This window comes from Prenolepis imparis, unplaced genomic scaffold, assembly GCF_030444845.1.
Source record: "Prenolepis imparis isolate NDT839.2.m4 unplaced genomic scaffold, iyPreImpa1.0 SCAF_17, whole genome shotgun sequence".
Taxonomy (NCBI): domain Eukaryota; kingdom Metazoa; phylum Arthropoda; class Insecta; order Hymenoptera; family Formicidae; genus Prenolepis; species Prenolepis imparis.
The window spans coordinates 1,897,188-1,910,021 of record NW_028141175.1 but is presented as its reverse complement, the minus strand read 5'-3'; positions in this window follow the sequence as shown (position 1 = coordinate 1,910,021).

Below are 12,834 nucleotides of genomic sequence, written 5' to 3'. Positions count from 1 at the left end.
ACCAACCTAACCTAACCTAACCTAACCTAACCTAACCTAACCTAACCTAACCTAACCTAACCTAACCTAACCTAACCTAACCTAACCTAACCTAACCTAACCTAACCTAACCTAACCTAACCTAACCTAACCTAACCTAACCTAACCTAACCTAACCTAACCTAACCTAACCTAACCTAACCTAACCTAACCTAACCTAACCTAACCTAACCTAACCTAACCTAACCTAACCTAACCTAACCTAACCTAACCTAACCTAACCTAACCTAACCTAACCTAACCTAACCTAACCTAACCTAACCTAACCTAACCTAACCTAACCTAACCTAACCTAACCTAACCTAACCTAACCTAACCTAACCTAACCTAACCTAACCTAACCTAACCTAACCTAACCTAACCTAACCTAACCTAACCTAACCTAACCTAACCTAACCTAACCTAACCTAACCTAACCTAACCTAACCTAACCTAACCTAACCTAACCTAACCTAACCTAACCTAACCTAACCTAACCTAACCTAACCTAACCTAACCTAACCTAACCTAACCTAACCTAACCTAACCTAACCTAACCTAACCTAACCTAACCTAACCTAACCTAACCTAACCTAACCTAACCTAACCTAACCTAACCTAACCTAACCTAACCTAACCTAACCTAACCTAACCTAACCTAACCTAACCTAACCTAACCTAACCTAACCTAACCTAACCTAACCTAACCTAACCTAACCTAACCTAACCTAACCTAACCTAACCTAACCTAACCTAACCTAACCTAACCTAACCTAACCTAACCTAACCTAACCTAACCTAACCTAACCTAACCTAACCTAACCTAACCTAACCTAACCTAACCTAACCTAACCTAACCTAACCTAACCTAACCTAACCTAACCTAACCTAACCTAACCTAACCTAACCTAACCTAACCTAACCTAACCTAACCTAACCTAACCTAACCTAACCTAACCTAACCTAACCTAACCTAACCTAACCTAACCTAACCTAACCTAACCTAACCTAACCTAACCTAACCTAACCTAACCTAACCTAACCTAACCTAACCTAACCTAACCTAACCTAACCTAACCTAACCTAACCTAACCTAACCTAACCTAACCTAACCTAACCTAACCTAACCTAACCTAACCTAACCTAACCTAACCTAACCTAACCTAACCTAACCTAACCTAACCTAACCTAACCTAACCTAACCTAACCTAACCTAACCTAACCTAACCTAACCTAACCTAACCTAACCTAACCTAACCTAACCTAACCTAACCTAACCTAACCTAACCTAACCTAACCTAACCTAACCTAACCTAACCTAACCTAACCTAACCTAACCTAACCTAACCTAACCTAACCTAACCTAACCTAACCTAACCTAACCTAACCTAACCTAACCTAACCTAACCTAACCTAACCTAACCTAACCTAACCTAACCTAACCTAACCTAACCTAACCTAACCTAACCTAACCTAACCTAACCTAACCTAACCTAACCTAACCTAACCTAACCTAACCTAACCTAACCTAACCTAACCTAACCTAACCTAACCTAACCTAACCTAACCTAACCTAACCTAACCTAACCTAACCTAACCTAACCTAACCTAACCTAACCTAACCTAACCTAACCTAACCTAACCTAACCTAACCTAACCTAACCTAACCTAACCTAACCTAACCTAACCTAACCTAACCTAACCTAACCTAACCTAACCTAACCTAACCTAACCTAACCTAACCTAACCTAACCTAACCTAACCTAACCTAACCTAACCTAACCTAACCTAACCTAACCTAACCTAACCTAACCTAACCTAACCTAACCTAACCTAACCTAACCTAACCTAACCTAACCTAACCTAACCTAACCTAACCTAACCTAACCTAACCTAACCTAACCTAACCTAACCTAACCTAACCTAACCTAACCTAACCTAACCTAACCTAACCTAACCTAACCTAACCTAACCTAACCTAACCTAACCTAACCTAACCTAACCTAACCTAACCTAACCTAACCTAACCTAACCTAACCTAACCTAACCTAACCTAACCTAACCTAACCTAACCTAACCTAACCTAACCTAACCTAACCTAACCTAACCTAACCTAACCTAACCTAACCTAACCTAACCTAACCTAACCTAACCTAACCTAACCTAACCTAACCTAACCTAACCTAACCTAACCTAACCTAACCTAACCTAACCTAACCTAACCTAACCTAACCTAACCTAACCTAACCTAACCTAACCTAACCTAACCTAACCTAACCTAACCTAACCTAACCTAACCTAACCTAACCTAACCTAACCTAACCTAACCTAACCTAACCTAACCTAACCTAACCTAACCTAACCTAACCTAACCTAACCTAACCTAACCTAACCTAACCTAACCTAACCTAACCTAACCTAACCTAACCTAACCTAACCTAACCTAACCTAACCTAACCTAACCTAACCTAACCTAACCTAACCTAACCTAACCTAACCTAACCTAACCTAACCTAACCTAACCTAACCTAACCTAACCTAACCTAACCTAACCTAACCTAACCTAACCTAACCTAACCTAACCTAACCTAACCTAACCTAACCTAACCTAACCTAACCTAACCTAACCTAACCTAACCTAACCTAACCTAACCTAACCTAACCTAACCTAACCTAACCTAACCTAACCTAACCTAACCTAACCTAACCTAACCTAACCTAACCTAACCTAACCTAACCTAACCTAACCTAACCTAACCTAACCTAACCTAACCTAACCTAACCTAACCTAACCTAACCTAACCTAACCTAACCTAACCTAACCTAACCTAACCTAACCTAACCTAACCTAACCTAACCTAACCTAACCTAACCTAACCTAACCTAACCTAACCTAACCTAACCTAACCTAACCTAACCTAACCTAACCTAACCTAACCTAACCTAACCTAACCTAACCTAACCTAACCTAACCTAACCTAACCTAACCTAACCTAACCTAACCTAACCTAACCTAACCTAACCTAACCTAACCTAACCTAACCTAACCTAACCTAACCTAACCTAACCTAACCTAACCTAACCTAACCTAACCTAACCTAACCTAACCTAACCTAACCTAACCTAACCTAACCTAACCTAACCTAACCTAACCTAACCTAACCTAACCTAACCTAACCTAACCTAACCTAACCTAACCTAACCTAACCTAACCTAACCTAACCTAACCTAACCTAACCTAACCTAACCTAACCTAACCTAACCTAACCTAACCTAACCTAACCTAACCTAACCTAACCTAACCTAACCTAACCTAACCTAACCTAACCTAACCTAACCTAACCTAACCTAACCTAACCTAACCTAACCTAACCTAACCTAACCTAACCTAACCTAACCTAACCTAACCTAACCTAACCTAACCTAACCTAACCTAACCTAACCTAACCTAACCTAACCTAACCTAACCTAACCTAACCTAACCTAACCTAACCTAACCTAACCTAACCTAACCTAACCTAACCTAACCTAACCTAACCTAACCTAACCTAACCTAACCTAACCTAACCTAACCTAACCTAACCTAACCTAACCTAACCTAACCTAACCTAACCTAACCTAACCTAACCTAACCTAACCTAACCTAACCTAACCTAACCTAACCTAACCTAACCTAACCTAACCTAACCTAACCTAACCTAACCTAACCTAACCTAACCTAACCTAACCTAACCTAACCTAACCTAACCTAACCTAACCTAACCTAACCTAACCTAACCTAACCTAACCTAACCTAACCTAACCTAACCTAACCTAACCTAACCTAACCTAACCTAACCTAACCTAACCTAACCTAACCTAACCTAACCTAACCTAACCTAACCTAACCTAACCTAACCTAACCTAACCTAACCTAACCTAACCTAACCTAACCTAACCTAACCTAACCTAACCTAACCTAACCTAACCTAACCTAACCTAACCTAACCTAACCTAACCTAACCTAACCTAACCTAACCTAACCTAACCTAACCTAACCTAACCTAACCTAACCTAACCTAACCTAACCTAACCTAACCTAACCTAACCTAACCTAACCTAACCTAACCTAACCTAACCTAACCTAACCTAACCTAACCTAACCTAACCTAACCTAACCTAACCTAACCTAACCTAACCTAACCTAACCTAACCTAACCTAACCTAACCTAACCTAACCTAACCTAACCTAACCTAACCTAACCTAACCTAACCTAACCTAACCTAACCTAACCTAACCTAACCTAACCTAACCTAACCTAACCTAACCTAACCTAACCTAACCTAACCTAACCTAACCTAACCTAACCTAACCTAACCTAACCTAACCTAACCTAACCTAACCTAACCTAACCTAACCTAACCTAACCTAACCTAACCTAACCTAACCTAACCTAACCTAACCTAACCTAACCTAACCTAACCTAACCTAACCTAACCTAACCTAACCTAACCTAACCTAACCTAACCTAACCTAACCTAACCTAACCTAACCTAACCTAACCTAACCTAACCTAACCTAACCTAACCTAACCTAACCTAACCTAACCTAACCTAACCTAACCTAACCTAACCTAACCTAACCTAACCTAACCTAACCTAACCTAACCTAACCTAACCTAACCTAACCTAACCTAACCTAACCTAACCTAACCTAACCTAACCTAACCTAACCTAACCTAACCTAACCTAACCTAACCTAACCTAACCTAACCTAACCTAACCTAACCTAACCTAACCTAACCTAACCTAACCTAACCTAACCTAACCTAACCTAACCTAACCTAACCTAACCTAACCTAACCTAACCTAACCTAACCTAACCTAACCTAACCTAACCTAACCTAACCTAACCTAACCTAACCTAACCTAACCTAACCTAACCTAACCTAACCTAACCTAACCTAACCTAACCTAACCTAACCTAACCTAACCTAACCTAACCTAACCTAACCTAACCTAACCTAACCTAACCTAACCTAACCTAACCTAACCTAACCTAACCTAACCTAACCTAACCTAACCTAACCTAACCTAACCTAACCTAACCTAACCTAACCTAACCTAACCTAACCTAACCTAACCTAACCTAACCTAACCTAACCTAACCTAACCTAACCTAACCTAACCTAACCTAACCTAACCTAACCTAACCTAACCTAACCTAACCTAACCTAACCTAACCTAACCTAACCTAACCTAACCTAACCTAACCTAACCTAACCTAACCTAACCTAACCTAACCTAACCTAACCTAACCTAACCTAACCTAACCTAACCTAACCTAACCTAACCTAACCTAACCTAACCTAACCTAACCTAACCTAACCTAACCTAACCTAACCTAACCTAACCTAACCTAACCTAACCTAACCTAACCTAACCTAACCTAACCTAACCTAACCTAACCTAACCTAACCTAACCTAACCTAACCTAACCTAACCTAACCTAACCTAACCTAACCTAACCTAACCTAACCTAACCTAACCTAACCTAACCTAACCTAACCTAACCTAACCTAACCTAACCTAACCTAACCTAACCTAACCTAACCTAACCTAACCTAACCTAACCTAACCTAACCTAACCTAACCTAACCTAACCTAACCTAACCTAACCTAACCTAACCTAACCTAACCTAACCTAACCTAACCTAACCTAACCTAACCTAACCTAACCTAACCTAACCTAACCTAACCTAACCTAACCTAACCTAACCTAACCTAACCTAACCTAACCTAACCTAACCTAACCTAACCTAACCTAACCTAACCTAACCTAACCTAACCTAACCTAACCTAACCTAACCTAACCTAACCTAACCTAACCTAACCTAACCTAACCTAACCTAACCTAACCTAACCTAACCTAACCTAACCTAACCTAACCTAACCTAACCTAACCTAACCTAACCTAACCTAACCTAACCTAACCTAACCTAACCTAACCTAACCTAACCTAACCTAACCTAACCTAACCTAACCTAACCTAACCTAACCTAACCTAACCTAACCTAACCTAACCTAACCTAACCTAACCTAACCTAACCTAACCTAACCTAACCTAACCTAACCTAACCTAACCTAACCTAACCTAACCTAACCTAACCTAACCTAACCTAACCTAACCTAACCTAACCTAACCTAACCTAACCTAACCTAACCTAACCTAACCTAACCTAACCTAACCTAACCTAACCTAACCTAACCTAACCTAACCTAACCTAACCTAACCTAACCTAACCTAACCTAACCTAACCTAACCTAACCTAACCTAACCTAACCTAACCTAACCTAACCTAACCTAACCTAACCTAACCTAACCTAACCTAACCTAACCTAACCTAACCTAACCTAACCTAACCTAACCTAACCTAACCTAACCTAACCTAACCTAACCTAACCTAACCTAACCTAACCTAACCTAACCTAACCTAACCTAACCTAACCTAACCTAACCTAACCTAACCTAACCTAACCTAACCTAACCTAACCTAACCTAACCTAACCTAACCTAACCTAACCTAACCTAACCTAACCTAACCTAACCTAACCTAACCTAACCTAACCTAACCTAACCTAACCTAACCTAACCTAACCTAACCTAACCTAACCTAACCTAACCTAACCTAACCTAACCTAACCTAACCTAACCTAACCTAACCTAACCTAACCTAACCTAACCTAACCTAACCTAACCTAACCTAACCTAACCTAACCTAACCTAACCTAACCTAACCTAACCTAACCTAACCTAACCTAACCTAACCTAACCTAACCTAACCTAACCTAACCTAACCTAACCTAACCTAACCTAACCTAACCTAACCTAACCTAACCTAACCTAACCTAACCTAACCTAACCTAACCTAACCTAACCTAACCTAACCTAACCTAACCTAACCTAACCTAACCTAACCTAACCTAACCTAACCTAACCTAACCTAACCTAACCTAACCTAACCTAACCTAACCTAACCTAACCTAACCTAACCTAACCTAACCTAACCTAACCTAACCTAACCTAACCTAACCTAACCTAACCTAACCTAACCTAACCTAACCTAACCTAACCTAACCTAACCTAACCTAACCTAACCTAACCTAACCTAACCTAACCTAACCTAACCTAACCTAACCTAACCTAACCTAACCTAACCTAACCTAACCTAACCTAACCTAACCTAACCTAACCTAACCTAACCTAACCTAACCTAACCTAACCTAACCTAACCTAACCTAACCTAACCTAACCTAACCTAACCTAACCTAACCTAACCTAACCTAACCTAACCTAACCTAACCTAACCTAACCTAACCTAACCTAACCTAACCTAACCTAACCTAACCTAACCTAACCTAACCTAACCTAACCTAACCTAACCTAACCTAACCTAACCTAACCTAACCTAACCTAACCTAACCTAACCTAACCTAACCTAACCTAACCTAACCTAACCTAACCTAACCTAACCTGACCTAACCTGACCTGACCTGACCTGACCTGACCTGACCTGACCTGACCTGACCTGACCTGACCTGACCTGACCTGACCTGACCTGACCTGACCTGACCTGACCTGACCTGACCTAACCTGACCTAACCTGACCTAACCTGACCTAACCTGACCGAATCTGACCTGACCTGACCGAATCTGACCTGACCGAATCTGACCTGACCGAATCTGACCTGACCGAATCTGACCTGACCGAATCTGACCTGACCGAATCTGACCTGACCGAATCTGACCTGACCGAATCTGACCTGACCGAATCTGACCTGACCGAATCTGACCTGACCGAATCTGACCTGACCGAATCTGACCTGACCGAATCTGACCTGACCGAATCTGACCTGACCGAATCTGACCTGACCGAATCTGACCTGACCGAATCTGACCTGACCGAATCTGACCTGACCGAATCTGACCTGACCGAATCTGACCTGACCGAATCTGACTCAATTTGATCTCCCGGTATGCTTGGATTATTCTTACGAAGTTCAATTTTTCCTACTTTCGATTGATTTACATCCCGGTTTTCCTGTCAGGAGAAGTGCAAATGTGCTTGTTGCCTTCGATGACCTGTTGTGTAATTTCAATACGCACCTCAAAATCTTTACTGATGGCTTCAGGGCGCTGGTTGCAGATAGACATAGAGTAGGCTGTGCGTTCATCGCGCCGGAGATAAACAATTATGGTAAAACGCGTATTAATGACCTTGCAACCGTTTTTGATGCTGAAGCTTTGGCCATAGAGGGGGCAATTAATATGATCCTGGATAATGGGTCATCTGAGACCGTCATTTTTTTTTTTTTTTTTTTTTTTTTTTTTTTTTCTTTTTTTTTTTTTCAGACTCATTAAGCGTACTTACCGGTTTACAGGCTCCTGGATGTTCTGTCTCTGCTAATCTTGTGATTTTGTGAATTAAAAAAAAAAAAAAAAAAAAAAAAAAAAAAACCTGCTTTATAACATTCATAAATCCGGTCTGAGCGTCAAATTGATTTGGTTTACTGGGCATTGCGGCATTTTGGGTAACGAACTGGCGGATGCGTTGGCCAGGGAGTTCCTTCATTTGCCTAATCCCTTCTTGATTTGTAAATGTCATTACACGAACCTGTACTCAAAATTCAAATGCTCAGCTAAGCGAAGGGCAGTGGACGTTCTACTAGAGAGGTCTTGCTACAAGGGAGCGAGATATTTCTCCCACATAGAGAAGCCTTTGTCCACCCCTTGGTTTCATAAGATAAAAGGAGGCCTAACGCGCCCGGTTGTTACCTTGATATCGAGACTTAGGTCCCAACATGTTGCTACACATGCTCATCTGTGGATTAAGAACATTGTGGATTCTACCTCATGTCCCTGTGGTGCGGAGTCACAGGATGCTAACTATATATTCTTTTACTGTCCTGAGTTTTCTGATCATTCTGAAATACTTATCACATCCCTTTTGAAGTTTAATCCTTTGATCCCTATGGATATTCTTAAAATAGCATTTTCTAGAAACATAAAAGCCTTTAAGGCGCTTTACGCTTTCATTGTGAATGCGGATGTTTCCATGTAACGAATAACTACGTCTGAAGTAACAAGATTGATGGCGTATAGTCTTATTCCGATAGGAAGCTTAATCGGCCAATAAGAAGAAGAAGTTATAACTTGATGGAAAATTAATTTACCATTCAAATATTCATAGATCAAATTGACTATTAATTGGTAAATCGTATTGCAAATTAAGCCTTGAAGTTGTTTATTCATCTGGATAATAATAATTCAGGGGCTAATTAAAAAAAAAAAAAAAAAAAAAAAAAAAAAAAAAAAAAAAAAAAAAAAAAAAAAAAAAAAATTTGATTTTTATTCATCGTTTGTGAATTCGATGCTTATTTGGGCACCAGGGATATGAAGATTATCTAAGCAGACTATGAGTTGATCTATATCAATAGTTCCTTCTAAAACGTCAGTTAGTAACCCGATAATTATATTTATAATTGAATTTGCGTCGTCGTTTGTTAATCCTCGGACGTCTAATTCAGTACATCTGGATAGCATTTGAATTAATTGGTTGAGGCAATGATGAGAATAATATATTTAATGCACATATAATTAAAGTGTACATATATCAATAATTTAGATAATTGTTATACTCATCTATTTCTAAAGAATTCTCAGGGAGTTGAGCTTTTAGTTGAGAGATTAAATCGTTAGGTTGAGTTTCTTCTTGATGGTTATCTGCAGTGTGATCTTCTTTTAAATAGCGTATGTTCTGACACCATTCAGAGAATAATATTAATTCTGGAGAGTATGAATTTAAGCCTGACGGTGAGTTTATTACAGGCGTTATTTCGTGTTCGTTAGTTAAGCTTCTTGGGGTATTAGTTTGAGAAGAAGAGATCTTTAAGCGACGCAATGTATCGGGAGAAAATGACACTATTTCACACGATTTGACACGCGGCTTAATTTTATGTGCCTTACGCTTAAACCAGCGTAAGGTCGATGCAGCGCGTGCTTCGCGCGCTTTCAAGCCGGCTCGATGATTACTTTTTATCCGACGTGCTTTTCTGTTTCTCGGGTTGCTTATCTACAAAGGGTCATATGATCAGAATGAATGGTTTATAATGAGTTAGAGATAAGAACTATCGTGAGATAACATGAAGGGGAACTAGAGAGAGTGAGATATCAATATCCGATACGTTTATTCTTTTGGTTTTAAATATGAATTCAAAAGGGAGTTCTGGGGGTACGGAGAATGTCTTCGGGCAAGTACGATGGATGCCTCGACAACGACGGGAAGTAGGGGAAATGGCAGAGAGTTGCTTGTGCCTACGGTAAAAATATGCGTTGCAACTATAGGTAAAATGAGGATTGGACCACGTCCAGAGCGAAATTAATTCTAGAATTCTATTTAAGAATTCTTACGCGATATCTTGTCTCTTGTTATCGATTTTATTAGGCGAGAGAAGGTAATGAGAAATTGTCTTCGGGCAAGTACGATGGATGCCTCGTCGACGATGGAGTTACGCAGGGTGTTGATGGGAGCTTTGTCATCGGGCAAGTACAATGAATGCCTCCATGGTATAAGTACAAGGGTATGCTCATTCCGTGTTCACCCACTGCGCAGTCAAAGTTTGACATCACACTCGGGTAACTCTGATTGGACTATAATTAAACACGGCGGCCCCCCGGTGCTGTTTATATCCGGAGAAACGTGATTGTGAAAGATTGTGAATATTACAATGTCCTGTTCTGTGAAAGGTTGTGGCAATTATTATCGAAAGACAAAATTGCTTGATGGGAACAATATAAAATATTTTTCGTTTCCGAAAAATTTTACGATCGCAGTTAAGTGGCTTGCAGCATGCGAAAAACAAAAAGTTAACGTTAAAAAAGGTAAGATTTTATATTTCTTGTAAATGTACAAATATTGCAAAGTAAACTGCATTTTTTTGTTTGTATTCAGCTATGATATGTTCCCAACACTTCGATGCATCATGCTTCGTACAGCCATCGAAAGAAAAGTCTCTTTTCTATTCTCAAAAAAGACTGATAAAATTAAGAGCGGATGCAATTCCCACGTTACGTTTAATGATTGAAGCGCCGCAAGTGAAAGCTGTTCATTGTGATAAAAGATCATTGGCATTAATTGATACATCGGATATGTCAGAATCAGCATGCAAGGACACATCAACTTTGGAATCAAAATGCAACGATACAGTACTACCTGCCACATTTGGCGATGATATACTTGTGTCACAAGGAATTCAGTCGACTCACATAACTACAGCGTTACCATCTACATCAAAGGATGTTACTGCTCTCTTGGAAAAACTGTGAGTTATAAATTAATGTTTAGAAACTTTTCAGTTCATTATATGAATAGAGAATGTCTTGTATACTTTCAGTAATAGTGTTGAAGAGCAATTAGCGGCGACACAAAAGGAGTTGCTTATGTACAAAGAGAAAGAAAGGAAAAGTAACGAAAATGTGGAAGCAAAAATGTACGAGATACTTGAAAAGATGTTTACTCCGGGGCAAATACGGATGTTACTAAATTCGTCTAAGAATCATATAAAATGGTCTTCAGAAGATATAGCAAGTGCTATATCGTTACGATCTGTCAGCCCGAAAGCGTATCGATATTTAAGGAATGTTTTGCACATACCGCTCCCTGGTCTATCAACACTCAGAAGGTGGGCAAGTTCTATCAAAGTAGAAACAGGTATTATATCGTGTGTGCTCGAGTATATGAAACAGAAAGGAAAATGCTTGAAAGATTATGAAAAATTGGTAATACTAACATTCGATGAGGTCTATTTGTCTAATAAAATTGCTATAGATCGCAAATATGAGCATGTCGTTGGACCTCACAAAATGTGTCAATGTGTCATGATACGAAGCTTGTTTTCCAATTGGAAACAGCCAGTGTACTATAACTTTGATGAACCTATGACTAAAAGCACGCTTCTGCATGTTATTTCAGAAATATATAATATCGCTTATACGGTTGTTGCTGTGACGAGTGATATGGGTTCGGGTAATATGAGATTGTGGTCAGTATTAGAAATAGGAATTGCACCTAAAAAATGTTACTTTTAGCATCCTGTTTGTATAGAACTAAAAATATTTGTTTTTACAGATATGCCCCATCTCATTAAGCTTGTGCGTAATCATTTCCTCGATAATGAGTTAAACGTGAACGGAGTAATTGTTAATAAAAAAAGTTTAGAACGGATGTTAGCAATTAATAGTAAGGATTTGAAAGTGGCGTACAAAATATCTCAATACCATTTAGACCTGCAAGGTACTGAGCGACAAAAAGTACTTCCAGCTGTTCAACTACTGTCTGCTAATACTGCTTCTGCATTACGATGGTGTGGGCAAAAAGATTTTCTTGAAAATGTAGAGTGGGTGGAAACATTATGTATAATCAAGTTGTTGAACGACTGGTTCGATATATTTAATTCAAAATCGATGTATGGCAATCATTCAGGAAAAAATGCGTACGGCAAGAACTTAGAGGAACAAAATGCAATACTTCACGAAGTGACGTCTTTCATGTACAAACTAAGAGTAGGATGTCACAAAAGTTTAATGTTATTTCAGAAAGGGTTCATCGTGAGCAATAATTCTTTGGAACAATTATTACCGTACTTGATCGAGAAGTATTCCACGGCTAATATTGAATATGTGATAACAAATCGGTTAAACCAAGATGTATTGGAAAATTTCTTTTCTTTTATAAGATCGAATGGTGGTGGTGCGAACGATCAACCATCAGCCTTAGA